The sequence below is a fragment of the Geospiza fortis genome, unplaced genomic scaffold, assembly GCF_000277835.1.
Source record: "Geospiza fortis unplaced genomic scaffold, GeoFor_1.0 scaffold603, whole genome shotgun sequence".
Taxonomy (NCBI): Eukaryota; Metazoa; Chordata; class Aves; order Passeriformes; family Thraupidae; genus Geospiza; species Geospiza fortis.
The window spans coordinates 1,081,546-1,103,732 of NW_005054460.1; positions in this window are offsets into that span (position 1 = coordinate 1,081,546).

Below are 22,187 nucleotides of genomic sequence, written 5' to 3' on the forward strand. Positions count from 1 at the left end.
CAGTGGTGCACCTGGAGAGCTGGGACTCAGAGGCAGGAAAGCAGCAGAGCACCGTGCAGGCACCCTGGCAGTACAAGATAGGAAGCAGCTGCATGAATTTCTTAAACAATGTGGCATGTATGCACATGATGAGTGAATTCAGAGCTCATTACGTTTGTACTAACCTAAACAATGTTAGAGAAAATATTGTAGGGGAAGTAATGAAACCTGGGAATCCAGATCTTGCCAATCTTGCATTCCAATGGATCGCCATTCACTATAATGGTGAAAAAAATTATAGCTACCCAGCAGACCACTGTAATCATTGAAGGTAGAAGTGGTTTTGTGGGCAATGCCCACTACTCAAAAATATACAAAAATCAGTGGATGGCTTCTCAGTGCAGAATCCCTTTGGTTCTCAATGTCACATCAATAGAGGGTGATTCCCCACAGCAACGTTTCTCTGCAACTGTTTGGCAAGTTAGGCTAAAATGCGGACCCTCTTCAGGATATTTGCAGGCTAAATCTGAAACATATGCATGCACACAGAATAGTTCTGATGGCCCTGTCCCTTCTTAATGACCAGATAAATTTGACATTCAGATCAATATTATGCATAAACAGATGATTCAGCATTAAAAATGTTTAAGTCTGCTCTTGTTACCTCCCTACAAGGCTATTGCTGCAAAAAGTACCTGGAGAAAGACTCCTATGAAAAGGTTTCATGAGAGCTGGAGAATAATTAGTTGCTAAAGCTACAGATTCCCCAGCAAAAAGAAAGCAAGTAGTCTGAACATCTCCAGGGGGAGGAATGTGACACTGACACCATAATTTGGCAAACCTGTTGCACTACCTGTATCCAAGTCAGATTTAGAGTGGTATGGACTGCGTAAGGTGTACATTTCAGATTCAGGACATAAGTATGCACACGTCCATATGTTCCAAATGTCCAATCAAAAAAACTCGTACATAACTTTCACTCAGTTTTTTATTTTATTGAGTTGGATGTTGTATGACATGTATTCTTACCCTGCTAACATAAGAATGAAGCACAAATATATTTTTCTGCATCATTGAAAGACACATCTTCTAATGCAAAGGTAATTCCATTTGTAATGAGCGCAGTGTGAAAACTGGTAGAATTCACTGCAGAAATTGGCAGCTAAGACATACATTAACTACGATGTTTGAAAACCCCTTTTATTCAGAGTATTATTTATTTATAGAGAGAGTACTTCCATTTTATGCTACAGCAAGAGGAATCCATTGCAAATAACACTTATTATGTGGAAGTTTTCAATACTTAGATTATAGTGCTATTTATTCAGTTACCAACCAGTTTCCTGAAAAAAAGAGTTTTTCATCCAGGTATTTAAAAGCACAGGAAAAATCACAAATCTGCCTAGGATGTAAGTCATCAAGCATTTTATAGATGGCATTTAATAGAACACTTTGTTTAAAATTTACAGAAAAGGCTCCAGCTTCAAGTACAATAGTTTGTGAAGTTTGTCCTATTCACAGTACATACACAATGTTGTAAAACTATAAGAACAGAATACTCTGCAGTATTAAAATTATACTTTTCTTTAACATTAAGAAAATTGAGAAAAATAATTTTGCAATCTGCCTGAGGACTTTTTGAAACTTCTTGTATTGAAGGACTGAGAAATAAAAAACCTTGTTTCACACATATACTTCAGAAATGAGAACAACAAAATATACAGTTAATAATATGATTCAACATCACAGTGTTATCATTTGTATAATTTAAAAACCCAAAGAGCTCCCAGAAATCCCCTTTGGTTTAAAGTAAGCCCCTAATTATCTCAAAAGAAAAAAATGGAGCTGCACTGAAGCAAATACAAAACACTTGGACAAGAGCAACAACATTTGCAAGTAGTAAAGCACTTTTAAAGAAGATTATTCTTGGCTCAGCTTGTAGAAGGGTTTTATTGTGCCCCAGCTGTAGACTGGTACCTGCTGGTCTCCTTGTTCTCTGGCTGCAGCACGGCCAGAAGTATCTTGTGCTGTTCCCAGGCTGGTTGAAGTGCTTTTCCAGGGAACATCTTCTGCCTCTTGCTGGAGTTCTTTTTATTTTCAACTACAGATTCAAACAGAAATTAATTTCTAAATGGACGCCTTCTGGGTAGCTGCACTGTACTATTGTTCATATCGTGAAATACTCTACCTAAGTACAGGAATTATTTCTTCCCTTGAGCATTTTGCTACTCTATTCCATAGCCGTGGCTTTAGCACCTCTACTGGCAATGGGATAGTGCAGCAGTCTCTTAATCTCTAAATTAGTTTTGGGGGTTTTATACCGTTTTCCTGTGCTTCATTTTACACACTCTCTCCCTCTCTTCCCAATACTTTCTCCTATTACATCTCTCTACATTTAGTTTGCCACTTGAATGTGCTGCCTCTGATCCCACATGGACTTTCTTTTCAGCTTTTTAAACTTTAAATATTTTTTCCCCACCATCTCCATTTTCACATTTCTTCTTTCCCTCTCCACATATCTGTAGACAGATGTTATTTCCTTCTTTTAAAATTACTTCCTTTGTTTAGCAAAGTTTCCCCTTTTCTAAGAGATCAGCTGGCCTCTCAGGCAGTAAAAAAGGAGCTGCTGCTCCAGTAATTCCAATTGAAAGTGATCACTACCATGAATCACACAGTCCTTGAGAGACTAGTAATCTCCTGCTGTTGGAGGACGATTATGGGAGAAAAAGATGTGCATGGTACAACTGCTAGACTGTGTGCACCCTAAAATCTTTGGTATGTGCTAACTGATCTTTCTACATAGAATTGTCGAATAATTTAGGTTGGAAAAGACATCTAAGATGATCAACTCCAGCCATTAACCCAGCACTACCAAGCCCACTGCTAAACTGTCGCAAAGTGCCACATCTATGTCTTTTAAAAACCTCTGGAGGTGGGATCTCAGCCATTTCCCTGGGACAGCCTGTTTCACTGACTGACAGTCCTTTCTGTTAAGAAATTTCTTTATCTAAACTTCCCCATGTGCAACTTGAGGTCACTTCCCCTTGTCCTGTCACTTGTTACTTGGGAGAAGAGATAGACCCCCACTTTGCTAACCCCTCTTTCAGGTAGCTAAAGAGAGCAGTAAGGTCTCCTCTGAGCCTCTTCTCCAGGCTAAACAACCCCAGCTCCCTCAGATATTCCTCATAAAACTTGTGTACAGACCTTTCACTAGCTCCACTCTGACCCAGAACTGGATATAGCATTCGAGGTGTGGCCTCACCAGCGCTGAGTACAGGGGGAAAATCCCTGCCCTGCTCCTGCTGGCCACACTATTGCTGATACAGGCCAGGATGCCACTGGCCTTCCTTGGCCGCCTGGGCACACACTGGCTCACGTTCAGCCAAATGTACACCAGAACCCCCAGGTTTTCTGCTGGGCAGATTTCCAGCCACTCAGCCCCCAGCCTGTAGTTCTGTGCAGGGTTGTTGTGACCCAAATGTAGGACTCAACACTTGGCCATGATGAACCTCAAAAATTTGTCTTTGACCCGTTGATCCAGCCCATCCAAATACCCTTTCTTGCAATTCAGCATATCATCATACCTGCCCAACTTGGTGTCATCCACAAACTGACTGTGGTGCACTTCATTCCCTGGTCCAGATCACTGATAAAGATATTAAACAGGGCTGGTCCAAATCCCTGATCCCTGGGGAACACCACTAGCGACCACTTACCAAGTGGATGTGGCACCATTCAGCACCACTCTCTGGGCCCAGCTATCCAGTTTTTAATCCAGCAAAAATGCAACTGTTCAAGCTGTTGGTCTATTTAATAAACCGACATGCTATAGCACTGTGGCAATGATAAAACACAAATCAAGAAAAGTCTTTAAAACAAAATACTGTTTTCCTGAAATTCTCTCATTCAACCATACTCTCTTCTAGCATGTAATGCCTTGATCTTGCAAAATTATTACAATTGGCCACAGCTGATAAAATTTATTTAATTAACAATCGGTAACCCTTGCCAGTATTTACTACAGCAGTCTGTTCAAACCAGAATTTGATAAGCTGGCAAAGCAAAGGAATAAAGTGAAAAATCAGTTTATGCTGTTGGTCCAGAAAATCCATTTGTTTCTCTCAGATGTTTGTTATGGTAGTTGAGAAAAACTGAAATACTGAAGAAAGTATATACCTAAAATCTGCAGTAAATTTGCTGCAAAATCTTTACATTGAAGTTAAAAGATTATTGTAGCTACTCAACTTTCCTTTATGTAGCCAGAGGTCTGAAAACATGACCTGCATGATGCCAAATAGAGTAATCCAAGGCTCTTGTAAAGTAGGCTTAGGCAAGAGGAACATGATTTACATTGCAACTCTTGCATCTGAAACTGCATTGTAATCTGTAATCTGTAAACATGGAAGAGACATGTGAGCAGTCCATTTCTGCTTCTTTGGCTGTACTACTTTCAGTGTTTGTTCCTTAACATTTAGACCTTTAAATTGGAAAAAAAAATGGTATTTCCTGAAGGAATTCTAGCTAAGCCATGCAAATTATAAAACAGCTACAGATGCTGACTAAGACTGTAGGACAATGTTTTCCTTTGGGCAGTGGATTCACAATATTTTCATAGGTTTTGCTATCTGTTGTTCACTGCTAATCGTCAAAAAATATATCTGCCTCTCTAGAAAGAAGCACTGAATCACAAAAAACAAACTGAGCCTTGTTCATGAGTAGCTTAGATTAGGATGATACATATGATAAAAATACTTCTGCATAGCCCAAGCATGTGGGTGCACCTTCTCATCGTGATCTCTCAGAGCAGATGCCCAATATTTTCCACGCTCTTTTTCTCCTCTTTATCACCTTTTAGTTATAAAATGCACACTGGGACAAATCAATGAGAATTTTCCATTACTTTTAGGCATTTTGGATATTTTCTGTGTGCTCCTGTGTGCGCTGCTAGAAGAACCAGCTGTAATGGACTGGCAGGAGAGCTTCCACCTTTGAGATGTAGCTGCCTCCTGGCTCTGACATCTTCCTTTGGCATAAGAAGGGTGCTAGAAAGGGAAGGTCAGTCTCATGGCAGAAGCATTTTGCAACAATTCATTCTGAGGCCCAAGGTTAACGAAGTTCTCATTTCTTCATTGTAATTCGAAGCTGATCAGTCTTCATTATTTCTGTAAAGCTTTGTGAAGTTTGTTCTCCTATATTTATGGACATTTAAAGAACTAAAATTCTCTGCTTTCAAGCAGTGACTGATCCTGTTAATGCAGATGAAAAAAATAAAATATGTTTAAACTACAGAATGGCCAGAGAGCCTCAAACCATAAAACTTCTGGCTTATTTAGTGCTCTCCTAAAAAGCATAAAGATGACCAAACATATTATTTGTATTTAGAGGGAAAAAAAAGAGAGAAACAAAACTTTTCAGTCTAAGAATTTTGTTTCTAAGCTCTATCTAAAATCATGTTTTATGGTTACATTATAAATTGCTTAAAAATGGGGTTTATAATGGAAATGGTGACAAACTTAACTATGGCAGCACTAGCAGGCGCCAGCATAATTACAGTCTTCTCAAGACATAACTTATTACAAGCTACACAGCAGAGCCAGTATTTTGTATTTTAATTAAGAAACCTGGATTTTGTTTGTAATAATTGACTGTTATGCTGCCCCTCTTGCCAGGACACTCTTTTACAAGAGACTCTTGCCTCTAGTAGTCTTTTTTTGTTAAATATTTTAAATACATTTTATATTTTTGACCAGAAGATTGCATGCATTTTATAGGTCATTATTAACTGTCTTTTGATGACTTCAGTTGTTCTATATTTTTTTATGGAGATCTTTTTTCCTCTCATCTGTGACCAGAAAAGGTTTACATAAGTCTCTGAGAAGTATAATACGGTAATATCTGTTATCTGCCTCAATCTGCACTATGCAGGCCTTCCATAAGAAAGCATTTTCTTTGGCAATGCTCTTCTGATGCCCTAGGCAGGTACTACAGACCCCGTTACCCAGAGATGCCAAAACAATTACAGCATCTCTCTGCTGTCCTGACAAGGGCATCATGTCAGCTCCCACCATGGGACAGAATTCAGTTCCTGGCACTGGGCCGTATATCCTACTTGCTACCAGCTCCTTGTACATTGCTGAAATTAAAAACCATGGTGCATAGTGGTCTGAGAAACACCAGCTGTTTGTCAGTGCTGGGGAGGAGCCAGCCAGACGCTGGGACAATGCCACAAGGGTTGCTGCCACCACTCAGCACATCAGACCCTCAGTGGCCTCTTCTGGCCATGCTGCTCACCTGCCTTGCCCTCAGCCTCACCCTCACCTCTGCAGCAGCTGCTGCTACAAACACACTCCTCTTTTTCAGCTTTGCCTTCAGCTCCTGATTTCTTTCAGTTGTTCTTCATGTTGCAGGAGTGTGTCCTCCACAGCCAGCACTGACAACTAGCAGCTCTGTACAAGCCTGGTCCACAAGCACTAGGTTTCTGATTTTGACAGCAGGTAATTAAATGCTTAGAGAATGACCTTGATATACACAAAATTAAGATCACACTAGCCCATGGGCAATTTAATACGCTGTAGCTTCACAGGCACACATACAAATGAGATCTATAGAAGCATTTACCATTTTAAACTGGAAACCACAGATGAACTGAAGCAGTTCAGAACAAATAGAATATTTTTCTCAAACTGTTATTTTTTTTGTGCCTGACTGGCACTGAGTACAGCAGACTCAGCTAAAAGCATTGTTCACAGTCTCTTTCTCTCTGTTTGGCCTCAGAACAGTGCTGTTCCAACTAACACTATTCAGTCATTTTCCCCCAGGACTGTCTACCAACCAGAGAGGTTATCAAAGTTAATTATGTCACTTCCTTTCTTCTCTCCAACACACTTGCAGACTAACAAAAGAGACAAAGCAGTCACCCTTACCAGCAGCTCTCTCTCTGCTTCCTCCTACAGAAGTTTGCCTCCTGCCAAGAGCACCTTCAACAAGACTTTGCCCCTTTTGGATCTTCCAAGTGGACCACAGAAAAAAGGGAGCATAGAATATAATCTACCACTACGTGGTATGGGAGGGAAAAAAATCTAGAAAATAGTGGCACTGTCTTGTGATTTTCTTTTGGATCCTGAAGCACTTATCAGTATTGCATTAGCAAAGAGATGATTAAAAACAGACAAAAAAGTTTTTATTTCTATTTTGAGTCCTTGAAAAATACTTCCAAAATGAAGAGTAAGTGAAGGAAGAAATAGACAGCAAGAAAATTCATAGAAAATACTCAGAAATTATATCACAAATATCTATATTTGAGATATCAAATATCTTAAAAATCACTCTTCACCAACTATTTATTAGGTGGCATTGATTTCAACTGTGTGAGGGGAAAAAAGCTGTAAAACATATTTCAGTGATAAAGCTCAGTCAGAAGAACTGATGATCAAGCAATAATCTGTGAGATGACTGGAAAGGCTGAAGTCTGAGCCTAGAAAGCCCACATCAAGGTCCAGTGAGGTCCCTAGGAAAAGGAAAGTCTATTGGATGAACTAGTAGATAATTTTCTGATATGCACCCTACTTTTAATCATGAGAAAGAGGGAAGGCTGTAAGGTGAGATATCAAGCAAGTTCTAGTTCAGCTGATGCTACATAAGGGAAGGAACAACCTTGTCCAGCGCGAGAGGCACCCAGCACCTTCCAAGCAGTGTTATGGAGCTGAGGGCAAGGAATCAGGGTGGGGTATGACCACCAGACTTTAGAAAACACAGAAGATTTGAGGAATGCTAATGAAGTATTATTGCAGTCACTGCTAATGTAGGTTCAGTCCCATAATTTTTTCTCTGCTTGATCATATGTTAAAACACCTTTTCATCTAATTCTCCAAAGACAGCCCAAGCAATATTTCATCATGCAGGAAACAAGAGGGACCAACAAACAGACTGCATGTGCAATAAAAAAGAAAAAAAAACCAGCCCCATGATCTGATTCCTTTATCCAAACTGACTAGACTGATTGCCTTGACATCACGTTTATCAATTCCACATGTTTTATGGGGAAACTTTTTCTAATTCCCAGAAAAGGATGCCTACAAAGGTAAAAGCAGAAACGAGTAGAATCCATCTCCTAGGAGTATGTATTTGACTGCAGCACTTTGTTTTGTGCCACAGAAGGGAAGTTAATACGCCCTTTAAAAGCAGCAATAAATTTTGAAAATATGCATGTATTTCAGAAACAAAACTTACAGAAAAAGAGGTGTGTCAGAAAAAGTAAATGGAGTATAATTGTCTCTTCTGTGGTCAAGGGGAAGACAGCCTGACAGAGAAGTTCTTGAACACCAACAGATTTTCCTCTTGAAGCGTCTTGTAATATGAACCTGAGTTATTGTCAAGATTTAGGTTACTCAAGAAGAAAATATATAATTAAAAATACTATTAGGAATCATTGCTAGAAAACCAGAATTAGCTATTAGTCTCTGAAGAATGATACACAAATAGGAAAGTAATGAACCTAAATCTCTGCCACTAGATATCAAAACCAGAAAAGATATAAGTAAAATAAAAGATTAAGGATTTTTATTGGAAATACAATACTATTTTTACAGGATTTATCAAAACAGAGTTACCTATGCAAAATGTATAAGAGCTAAGAGCAAAAGCTTTGTTTTGTTTACCTGACAGGAAACCTCTTCTATCTCACGCTATGTGTAAACAGAAGGGTCTTTAAACCTGAGAGCTCAACAGGAGCTGAGCAACAGGATTATCTGCTATCATTAGCAGCTGTGAATCCATTTTCAGGTTCTGCAGTCTTCTTCCATTTGTTCTCTGAACGCAGTGTGGAGCACAACTCCTTCTCAGCTGGAATTTTTCCGCAACTTCTGTCATAACAACGGAATGATAAGAAATGTTGGCCAAATCATGCAGGCTTTAGTCAGGCAGTGCACCTAATTAAGACAGTGAGAGATCTTCACTTCATTTGAACTGTGGAAATGAGCTTGTTTTCTTATTCACTCACAGAACATGATTCTTACCTTTTGTTTGTTTGTTTGTTGTGCCTTACTGAAAGATGACATGAACACTGTCTGGCTATTTAATGGAATAACAATCCTGTCCACCATGTACCAGCTCCATCCTTCACAGGCGTGCAGTTGGATATAAAGGTGTCTGTTACAGCACATGCACAAACTCATTCTAATCAGCAGCAAAATGTACTTTGGCCCCATTCCAGCAGAGCACTCAATCATTTGCTTATCAGTTGAAAGGACAACTCAAATACTCCAAATTATGAACACACTTTTATGCCTTGTTCTATCACACCCAGAATGTTTGCACTATTTGCTTGGATTAATATTAACCAGAGACTGAGAGAGATGAAATGGGAGAGAGAGGTTTACAGCAAACTGACATTCCAAGCACTGCAACACACAACTGCAATATTTTAATCCTACTAATACTTTTCAAATGGTTTTGCACAACCACCTGCTTAACAGATGAGATTAGAAACTTAAGCCTCTGGTCTTAAGTCTCTGATTAGAAACTTAAACCTCTGGTCTTCAGAAATACTAATTTTTTAAAGAAATAACCTTGTTTTTAAGTCATCCCAAACCATTCCACTTGCATTTAAGTTGGTGTCATCTGTATTTCAGTTTCCGGGGATGAATACTGAAAATGTCCTAAGGTCTTTGCTTTTCCTAAAATTATTTCTCTTAACTGCTATAATGACACAATATCGATAAAATCAGGACTTCTTCCAGGTAGTCCCAGCTGTCTGTGGGTGATGTCTAAGTGAGACTACCAATAGTGCAACTGATCAGATTCCAGTCTGGCACAGCTTCTTTTCCACGGCCACATGCATGTTTCACTTTCTGAACCATGGGCATACCCCATTTTTACCCATTGATTTATTTCTAATGAAATAATACTCGAAGTCAGAGAAATATTTATATGGATAAAGTAGTAAAGAAATTAATACCTTGTATGGATGACATAAAATATTATTTTAAATTATTGTGTTATTTGATAAAAGGTAATAAAAGAAACGCATCGAACCAGACTTTGGTCATTAAAATTTAAAAGACAGTGGCTACAGACAGTTATAGATGAACAAATGCATACAAAAACAAGAGTTAATGATAAATACTTCGAAAATACTAAGACTAGGAGAGAACCAAAAGTCTGTCAAAAGAAAAAGTAGAACAAAAAAAAGGGAGGGATTTGTCAAGAGATTATATTTTATACAAATTTCTTCATTGTAGCTCAAGAAAATACAAAAATTGTTCAGTGTAAGTTTTTAAGGAAAAAAACAAAAATCAGAGTTGATGTTATGGACCAAAGCTCTGTGGTTACCATCATGCTGCAAATATCTTTAGGTTACAAACTAGTATTTATGCACACCTTTGAAAAAAAACCAGCATGTTTCTAGCATCCCTTTTAATAGTAGTATGAGGCTGATACCAATGGAAGTGGTTCACTCCTATGCTCACTAGGCATATTTAACAAAAGTATCAAGAGTAAAAACACAGATATCCACACACAATTAACTCAGCAAATGAGAAGTGAAAAAATAACAGTTCGCTTTTACATGACATTTATGCTTTTGAGTGAAGTTTGCACAGACACTATCATTTACACTTCTTATTTCACCTCTAATCTACCTGCCTTTTTATTTAGATTTTTTACTACCTGAATAAAATAATCTACAAATTGTCCATTACTTAAATCTCCTCTTATTTCCCGTAAGATGACTTGTACAACTGGAAGTTGATTGCTATAATTTTTCATCTTAGCTTCAGTGTTCCAGTGCCCACTTTGGTTTGACAGAAACAACCTAGCTCCCTGTTGGTGACTATTAGGGAACTTTGTAGGACAGACAGCCATTTGTCATTGGGCCACCATCTCTCCTGAGGTGCCTGGGATTTATACCCATCCTGCCTAATGGCAAGCATAAGGGTAGGCTTGTCAGAGTCAGAAGAGAGGAATGGGGTTAACTAGGATGCATTTCATTCCTCTGGCATCCTCATCCCTCTCAAGAAATTACAAGTCACTAGAATTCTGTAGCCTATAGTTCTCTTCAAAGGACAGCTCTGCTCTCCAAAAACTCCAGCTTTTCTGTTTAACAGAAGCTAGGTGTGTGAATTGTTCAGTAAAGATAGTTGTACATGGATTTCTATCATGGGATTTTCCCATAAATATAGAGAAAAGAGAATTGATGAAATCTACCACGCCAACAACCTGCATTAGCAAAAAGCATCTATCTGACCTTATCCAATACAGGTAGAGGTCATTTTCAACACACTTGTGCCATTTACTGTTCACTGTGCAAGTACCAGTGCATCATTCCTAGCTGAAATAACTGTGATACACTTACAAACTCAATATATCTAGAAGACAGAATAATCCTGAAAATTAACAATGTCTCATAAAAGTCACTGACATTTTGATTAAGTTAATTGCAGAAACTATTTACTAAATATCTCAGTGAATTATTAAACCTAATACATCAAATATCTAAAATATATAAATAATGAATTTTAAATCTGTCAGAGTATGGGTTAAATAGATCATATGATAAATATTATTCATCGCCACTAATAAATTTTCTTAAGCAATCTTAATCCTGCTTGCTGGTTTATTCTAAAGTAATATATGGCAAGCACTGGGGTTTAACTTAGAGCTTCATTTTTTATCATAAGAGAACTCATATTTTTGGAGAAACACAGATTTACAATCAAGGAGACAGCTATATGACAATCTTGATAGAGAAACTGGTCATACAGTGGGCATATTTAATAAAGAAATAAATCAAACATTAAAAAAATTCTCTGAGGAAACTTACTTCATTTGAAGGGAGAAATAAAGGTTCACCAGTAACCATAGTGAGTTCATATTATTGCCTTTGTTTTTATAAGTTGTTGCCATGACTTTTTTGACTTTTGGGCTAGATTGGACTTAAAACACAACAGATGGCTACAATTATGTGTCTGTAACTCTTTTTTAGAATAACTAAACAGAACACAATAAAATAAACAGGCTTATATTCCAAAGAGACTCACACAGTTTAAGAGAGCTATACATGGTTATTAAAAAAAAATTCAATACATTCTAGACTCTATATACAATAGGAATAAAGCATAAATGAGAAGTTAGTTTCACAATGTGCAGTATTCCATAGGCACATGATTCATACCTATAATTTAATTCCTTTGACTAACAATTTCAGGAATAAAATGAAATCACATTATAATTTTGTGATTACTTGGGGTCCAAGTGTGCATTCCTTTCAACAGAACAGCTTCCATTGAATTTTGTTTCAACAAGAAGTGCTATCTTGGGCTTTCTGTAGGGTAGCTTTTAAGTAAGCACAGCTTAATTTTAATATTTTTTATCTAGAATGAGACCTTAAGAAGCCTTTGGATCAATTGTTTCCTGAAAAGAAATTTATTTTATTACCTCATGGTACATCAATTTGTATACCAGCAGCGTTAGTAAAGGGCAAAAAGAGACTTTAATAATGGGAATGGAAAAAGTCATGGAATTTTTTTGTGACTAAACAACACCTCACTGAATCAAAACCACAAGATCGTTGTGCCTTTAAGGCCATGTTGTGCAACATAGGTTAACATAAGCTATTTTGAAGAGCACAAATGACCTCAACTGTTGCAAAAATCAGGGTATATCTTAATGGAATATCAGCTTAACCTTTGAACTTTCTAGCATTGTTTCTTGCTATTTTGTTTTTTAAATGAGGCTGTTAATTAATTTCTTCTCTGTAACTGTCTATGTTATTAAGGCACTTTAGATACTTGTGTGTCTAAAAAGACTTCGGTATTACTAGTGGTGTCCTGCTCATACTCTGCCTGGGTCAGCCAGCAAAGAAACATTCATTCAGAAGGCCTGGGAGTGAGCCTTTCTGCTCCTGTCACACGCCAGGCTGCTAAATCCAACCCATCCAGCACATTCCCACGTTCCTTTCCCACCCATGACTGAAGCAGAAACTCATTTTTTTTCTTCAGATATCACTGGTATGTTCAGTGACTACAAGACCATACCTGCAAGACTGATGTCAAGCTGAAGTTTTGCAACTTAAAGTCAGCAGCTTTTCCTTCATCAACAGCATAGTCTACCTAAACTGTAAACAAATGCAGAGCAATAGTGACTTGAATAGGTCAGTCTCAAGCACCCATTCATGTAATCTTTTATTTCTCCTACGAAAAGTAACCATAACTTGCCCACTAATATTATTGTGGGTATCTAGATTCATTAGTGGTGCAATGTCTTCCGTTCTGTAGGCTTCTGCTACTCAAAGCTCATCCCTGAACACATTAAGCACCTTTTCAAAGCCACATCAAAAGCTTTGAATGGACCACACTGAAGTTTTTGACACAATGGCGGCAGCACACTGAAGGATCAAGAGGCATGCTACTACAAACATGCCTCCTTATCTAAGAAGATAGGAAAGAAGTTTCTTGATCTCAGTCCAGTTGACTCAACAGTTCTCATTGATCTCCTCATCTTTTGTTTCTCATCCCTGCTGTACACAGCTTTCATGGGACACTTTGCTTTAAAAAGTGACATTTTTCACTACTTATCAAGAGCAAAGAGAATTTTTAAAGTGAGAAATTATTTAAGCTGTGAAAGCAAAGGTGACAAGCATGATAAACTTAGACAGCATAATAAGAGCATGATAAATCATAACATACAACCAAGACAGGCAGTTCAGCAAAGCCCTCCAGCATATGCTAACCTTTAAACACATGCAAAAATTCACCGAGGCAAATTCCTCTTAGGCACTTTATTGGATCCAGGAAAAGTTTTAGAACACAGTAAGTAACAAAAAAGGCAACAGACATGTCATATATTTAAAGATTTATTTATAAGCATTTACCAAAACTCTGTATACAAAACAAGGTAATTTTGTCTTCAGGATGTCCACAATTACCCTGATGATATCACTACAGTCTTTGCTGTAGTGCCCCAATTTTAGTCAGAGTAAAATAGCTGGCAAATCTAAACACAGAGAAGTTATTCAGACTGGCTGTATATATATTCAAAAATGCCAAGGAAAATGGGAAAACCAAATTTGCTGTACCACTGACACTTGATTCAGAAGTGTCATGGAAAAATGGAAAAATGCAAAAGGTGAGAGGCACTAGTACTGTTTAAGGTGGGGCAGACCAAGAATGACTGATTAGGTGTAATCACCAATGCACATTTTGAGTTTATAATTTTACTGTCACGTTGTCAGTGTGGCTCATAGAAAAGGCTTTGCTGACGCATACTCACATACACTGTATGTACATAATCATTTTCTGTAATTGCTATTCCTTGAATTATGAAGATAGATAGCTTTTCCTTAGTTTGGTTGATTTTCCAGTTCAATTTTGATTTCTAATGTATCAAACATATTCTGTTCCTTGCTTCAACAGCTCCTTTAAAGTCATCTCTTCACTTTTACTCTGGCTAGTTAAATGTTTCTTAAGAATTTTTATAAGCTGTTGAGGTCTAAATGAAAAAAACACAGAGGATGCCACCTGAGTAGGAAAACTCTACTTCAGTTCCTTCAAACCAAATTCCACCAGCTTCTGTTGAAATCATGAACTCACCACTTTCTTTATGAAAGCTGACACTTGTGAACACTCCCCAGAAGCTTCATTTTATAAGATCTGATGAAAGATGAAACAGCAAGATTTGTTTAATAGGTGAAGAGATAGGACCACACCAAAGTGTAAATGGGAATTGCTGGGTTGCTGCAAAGAGTTCTTCAGTCTTGCAGCACTATTTGTATGAGATTTCTTTCTCCTACAAGAAAACTGATGGGGGAGTTTTCTACAACTTGTTCAAACACTTCATGGAAAGGAGATTAGTTTGGCTTTAATTTAACCAACTAAATTGAGTGTTATTACTGGAAACAGCTCTAAGCTTTTCAATTCCCCTAATGAGGTCCAAACTTCTATGGATGCTATCACCTGAGACTACTGTAATATTTTATTTGGATTTAAATCTTTAACTTGGCAGCACTGCTGTGTCTCCGTGGACACCTCTCATTTTAGTTTTATATTCTCCCAGGTGGTTGATTACTTATCCCCGTAACAGGATTCCTTTTCATATTGAGGAAGCTCTGACCTCCATTCCAGCACTGTACTGAAATTTTAGCAGACATGGGATGTTGTTTTTGTTTGTTTTGTTTCACTATCAAGACCAAACAACCCATTATATTGGATTTATTTGACAGATATTTCAAGGCACCTCAATTTGCTGAGTTTCTTTGATTCTTAATGTTGTTTGGAACTAATCTCTTCTGCTAACATGAAAGCAAACTAAGAGCCAAGATTTTTATGGGAGACAGGAAACGTATATTTAAAGTACTGCTGTGTTATCTTTTACAGCAACAACAAAGGGAATATAGACCCAAATATACCCCCAAGTGACACAGCTGATTTTTTACTGGTTTTAAGTGTAAGTACTCTTGGAATATTTATATGGTATCAGCAAGAGCATTAAAATCCGCTTAGAACCACAACCCCAAATTAGCATTACTGTCTGCCAACCTGCCCAGAACTGTAATGGATACCTGATCAGCTGGAAATGTTATTTCACAGAAGGCATTTCCCTTTGTTGATGACTTGCCTCTGTTTTCTATTTACAAATAGAAAACTAGAAAAAAAACCCCAAAGCCTAGGCAACCTTTTCACCAAAATTATTTATATACATTAAAACAGCTTCTCATACACAAGAAAGAGTATTTCTTAACGTGAATGCCATTCTGTGTGACAGACCTCACTGAAATAATTCTCTTAAGCAATGTAGAGAGAAATAACATTATACTGTCCAGAGTATCTTCTTCCAATCTAGTAATAAAATATGTTTATTTAGCCTAATTGATCTCTATGAGATGTTGAGGTTAGGCTGATTTCTACACAGTGCTGTTAAGACATTTCATGACTTGTGTAATAGTACGTATGAAAATAGTAGCAAGAAAGCAAGGTTGAGCTCACTTGAGAAATACAGTTGACAGCACAAATTTTCTACAAGAGACATGAGTTAAGGGAAACAAGTTTGACAATGTTTATGTTTTCTCCCTGATAAAAGGATTAAGAAACAACAGCATAAAACCAAAATCCAAAATAAAAGGCAACTCCCATCAAGTTCCAAAATAATTTGCCTGTATCAGCTTATCATTTCAGTAGTTAAATGTAATACAATGGACATCCTCAAACTACACAATAGAAGGAAGGGCATCCTTCAAAAAATAATTTGTGTTTTGCTATTTCATACGCAATCCAAGAATTTAGAATTTTAAGGGTAGTATGAGGGTAGTGACATCATTCTGTATGAGACAGTTCTTGCAAGAACACAGGCACAAAACAAGCTAGAGAGAAAACAGCACAGTTAAATTCCAGCAATATATCACTATCTTTTTGCCTGATACCAAAGATACTGAGATGGCTTCAGATACTGTCAGGACGTCTCCTTTGTCAAGCAAAACATTGTACCTGAAACAAATTTATGCTGAGAACATGCATTCTTTTATGCTCAGTCAGCCCAATATTCCTTCTGCAGAACTGCATATCCAGTTCTCTCACTGGAGTCATCAGACCAGATGCATCCAGATTAGAAATATATACATCTGAGCTGGGTTACCCCACCCACTGGCAGCAGACTTTAAAAGACAGAACATGTATTGTGCCTTAGAAAGCCTATGCAGGGAGCAGCACACAGTGGCTGACAGAGATGCATGAAATGGGCACTGGTGAATCCAGCCTGATCCTTCACTGTCTCTGGCCACAGTCCCATGGTCAGAGGGCAGCGCGCTCACTCATGCTGTGGGGGTGCTGTGTGCCCTCCCTGGAAGACCTGGGATGTATAAATATGGTTCCTGGACACATTCACCCAGAAAAAACACGGAGATTATACAACTTATGTGCAAGTAAGGTTTTGCAAAGGCCTGTGACAGACTTTGCTGTGAGTAGCAAAGGTCACATTCTGACTCCAAAATGCCTTTCCTTACCAATTCCTCCTCATTAGAATTTCAAATCTCTTACTCCAGAGCACCAGACAGCAAGACTGATTAAAAAAAAAAGAGACAAGATTTTATTTTTAAAAAACATGGAGCAAATAATCCTTTTTCCCAAACCTTCTCAGCCAGAAATTTTCAAACATTTCAGCCTGAGGCACAGCCAGGATATAAAATAGTACCCTGAAAAAGTGTTCAGTTCAGAAAATCATAAGGGGATGAAAAATGGCGTTTCGAACTGGTAATATTAAAAGCATGGGTGATTCAATTAGTCTCAATAATAAATAATTTACATATCTAGGATATTTTTAAGTCACGAGGATAAGTTAAGTAACTACAGTTAATTAAAGCAAACTGAGGTCCAAGTATTTTTCTGTTTGGAAACTTTCTACTGACACTGAGCAGTTCATCTGTTCCATGGATATAAAACAATAAGTTTAGCTGGAGTTAAGGCCTTTTACACCCTTTTGCTTTCCACTGACCTTTTCAGAATACATTCTACCACCTTCAGCCCAAGACATAGCTGGGTTTTTCAGTATTTCCAGCCTGCAGATGATATTGAAGCCAAATTTGTATGAAAAACATTCACAGTAAACAACTGCGTTATCAGTTGTGGGGTTTTCTCATGCTGAGAGAAACACCTAGGGGAAAAAAGTCACAGCATGGATCCATATTTACATAAATGCATGTATACATGACAGAGGGAGATTTCTGTATCTATGTATATGTGCAGTGTACATTTGCTGCATTATTCAATGAAGATTCCAGCTGCTGGAGCTCCTAATGCTCTAGAAAGAGCTGGCAAAACAAGAATTATTGTCTTGTCACAGTGCTGTACCTAAGCCACGTTAAACTGAATATCCATGCAAATGTTACTGAAAACTATTACAAGGTAAAAATCTTATCAACTCAGTATGTTACCCAATTCAAAGCACTTAAAATACAAATACTATATTATATATACAGTGTCAAAACATGGCACATAATATCATGGAACATTGTACACAACAGTATTTGCATCAGTTTCATTGCACTTTTGCAGCTTCGTTTAGATTGATTTTTTATACAGACATTTCTATAAGCATTTCTGATTTCAATGCCATGTAAGTAGCAAGAGATTTTTGCAATCAAACCCTTGCAATTTAAATTCACTTATTGACCTACTTTTTTACCTGCTAATTTACTTATTACTTGCTTATTTGTAGGGAGAGAGAATGGGGTTGTATACTCCAAGTAACCCAGATAATGTATGACCAAAAAAACTTGTAATAAATGAAATCTCTGTAATTGTGAGAAAAACACAGTATACGAGTCCAGTAATTCTGTATGTTGTTCGAAATGCTAAATATTGTGGTCCAAAGTATCTTCTGCCATCTAGTGGGAAAAGCACCTCACAGGCCGCCTTCAGGCTCACTGCTTCCCTGCCACTCGGAAAAGCCACGGAGAAATACTCACACTGACTGGAAAAGCAAGTATCACTGCTTTAGCACAAAATCAGGCTCACTTTGGAAATCTTCTCTGAGATAAGTACCTACTCAGAAAATTCGTCATTAATATATATTTTATAAATTCAAATTTTAAACATTGGATGGATTTATTACCATGGCTTTATCACTTGAAGTACTTCAGAGCATAGTTAAAGCATATCAAGTCTGTACCAAGGACCAAAGCATCATAATATCAGGCAATGTGAAGGAGGAATCAAAAATAATGGCTTCAGTTTCAACTAAAAGCCTGAGATGGTTTGCTGTCAAAATTAATGTCTTTTAATCAAAGGATTAAAAGACAGTGTACCTATATACCGCTTAGAACCTCTTCCAAATAATGGTACAGTGCTGTCAAAAACCCTCCCAGTTTCTTGTAGATGATTACATACACTAAATTCAACCTAAAAACAAAAATTACTCCAGTATAGAATGAGATGAAAGTTTTACAACCTTTTGTCCAAACAGAGACAGAAGATACCATAATTTTAGCATAGCTAGGAATTATTTTCCCTCTTAGCTGGTCTTTACAGAATCAGGCTCAATTAGGTTGGAAAAGACCTTTGAGGTCATTTAGTCCAACCTATGACTGAACACCACCTCGTCAACCATACCATGGCAGCAACCGCCACATCCAGTCTTAGACATTTCCAGAGAAAAGACTCCAACAACCTCTCTTCCAGCGCCTAATTACCCTTTCCATTAATAAATTCTTCCCAATGCCTAACTTAAACCTCCCCGGCACAGTTTAAGACTGTGTCCTCTGGTCCTATCACTGGTTCCCTAGAAGAAAAGGCCAATCCCCACATGGCTACAACCTCCTTTCAGGCAGTTGTAGATCCCTTCCAATGGATTCAGCATTTCAGACACACAAATCAGAACTGTCAGTCCTGAGAGGCAATATATTCTTGTATTTACATTCACAGTCATAATCCTGATCTTAAAGTGTAGCCTGGAAAGCTGTATTGGGCACTTTTGCTGGACAAGTGACAGGAACCCAACAGACCTCCAGCAACATTCTTCCACCTCCCCACAGCGAAGTAATACAGGAAATTACAGCTTAAGTCATTAAACACTGTCGACAGAAAAAGGCCAATGCTAGATTCAGGAGCCCTGAATTCAGCAGAGAAGGGGATGTTCTGATTCACACCCGAAAACAAAGAATCACAGTTCAGGCCTACCCAAACCAGAGATTTTATCTTCATTGTGCCTAGAGAGGTGCTATTTTTCTGAACACTGAGAGGTGTGATTTCTCACTGATACCAGGGCTGGGCCAAATTCTGTCCACAAGGCCACACCTGCAGGATGAAGGTGTAAGAGATCCTGCCTGGTGTCACGGCAATAGCCATTACGAAAGAGCTGGTACAGCAGGCTGGCCCCAACCCTCACACACACTTCCATGCTTACTCCCATGAGTCAGCAGGACCAGGGACAGAACAGGACAAACAGGAGTAAAAAAACCCATAGACTGAGATGAAGACAGGGAGACCAATTACCAAGCACTTACCTGGGCAAAACAGATTCAACCTGGTGAATTAAACGTTAATTAAAAAATCCATTTAACAACTGATCCAGAAAGTGCGGGGAAAAGACAAAAATAAAAGGGAAAAAAAACACCTGTCATTGTCTCCCAGTCTCAGCTCCTCATCTGACGCCTCTCCTCCCCACAGCTGGTCCCCACGTCACTTCTTCCCTCCAGTCCTTTCTTCTCTCTCCTTGCTCTTGCCGCAGGTGCATTCATTCAGTGCTTTTAGAGGATGCAATGGGTGGCACAGGCAATGGGGGTCAGTTCACAGAGGTTCCTCTCTGCCAATCCTTCCTTCCTCCAGTTTTCCTGTGCTGTGCCATGTGCCCTCCATGGGCTGGAGAGTTTCTGCGGCGTGCCAGCTCTGCCACAGGGCACCTCCTACTCCTCTGGCGGTGTGCTGCCTCTGCTGTCCCTTTCCCGGTTCCCTCCTCCTCCTCCTCCTGTCGCCCCATCTCCCTGTCCCCCGGGATGTCCCACAATGTTTTCTCCCTTCTCAAACACCTTTCCCCGCAGTGCACTGCCCCGGCCACGGCTCGGCCCTGCCCTGCGGTGCCCGGCAGGATCCGGCTGGAACCGGCCATTGGATCCGGTTGGAACCGGCTGTGTCCGCCTGGGGCAGCCCCGGCCTCCCCTCATGGAGCTCCGCAGCCCCCGCTGCGAGTCCTGGTGTTGAGAGGAGCTGACTAATTTGAGAGGAGCTAACTAGATTGTTAATTACAATCTAGGTTGTAATTAACTATCTTTTATAATATTGAAAGTAGCGGTAAAGGAAATTGTACATCCTACATGGAAAGGTTATTGCAGTAAAAATATAATTAATCCTAGCATAAAGCTAACCACACATGTGTAGGTCGCATTATTTGTTTTTCCTCCATGGGGTCCCTAGTAACTAAAAGCATCCGGGAAATATTTGTTTACTGTTCTTGTCTGGCTCAAATGCACAGATTTTTAAGTGACACAATGTTCCAAGCATTTACTCTAAATCTTGCAAACAAATGTAAAAACAGCAATTAAACAATCAAATATACTGACGTAATTATTTTTTCTGGGTGACAAAACATCTCTACCTCGGGTATGACAGCAGAATCCAGCTCTCTTCTCTATGGCCACCTTGTCAATTCCCTAATTCTGAAACAGGGACAAGAAGAACTCCTGAAGATCCCTTTTTTGAACTTGACTCTTGAAGTCCCCACAGCTCTACCGCTCCACAGGAACAGGAAATTCTGTTTCAAGTGGCCCCGTAGGGATGAGGGCAAGCAGATTCAGTGGAGGCACACCAGAACAGGACTTCAGTTAGCATCGAACATTCAGATGAGAATTACCCACCTGCCCTGCACGCCAAGGGAAAGAAGAGATGGAACAAACTGTTCTATATTGACATTTGAACTTCACGTCACATATTTCTTCTATCAGAAAAGGATCGGGTGAAAAAGGAAGGGACAGCCAAAGTTGCATTAAGTCTCAAAGCTGCCATCCTTTCAAAAGTCATACAGATAGGTATGCTTTCCACTAAGGAGCTTCTCCAGCAATTTACAATTACTGTCATTTACAGATGTAACATTATAGAAAACACCCAATTTGTTAGTGCACCTTAAAGCTATGGACTTGTTCAGAGTATACGGAGAGCCAAAGGTCAGCACAGAAATATTTGGGAGATTCATCTGGTGTGTGAATACCTACTACAGATGGTACAGCTCATGCTTGATTTAGAGCAGAGACTCAACTGCCCATCTCCCACATCCACAGTGAGCACTTATTACTATTTGCTATTTTTCACTGGCAAAAACCCCTAGACATAAGCTACCTATGCAGCTGGCCTGAATTAGGACTTTAACTCCAGAAGAAGAAATATAGATGAGGAGAGATCTAGATCTGGCACTAGCACAGCAGATTAGGAACAGCACTATAATATTAAAGTTACTTAAAGATATAGATCAAGATGAATTTACAGTTAAAACTGCTAACAAAACACAAAAGGGAATCCAATTTCAGCGTAAAGTCTGTAGAAAAAATACTATTATTTTTAATATTTCAGGTCCATTAAGACTTCTATTTGGTTAAACATCCAAACAGAAATGAACTGAACTAGCTTGCCACTCAAGGCTAATTATAAATCTTTAAGAGAGAAGTACAAATACTTACTATTCCCAAATAATATAATGACAGGCGGAGGCTACAAACATTTTTCCCCTTGAAAACT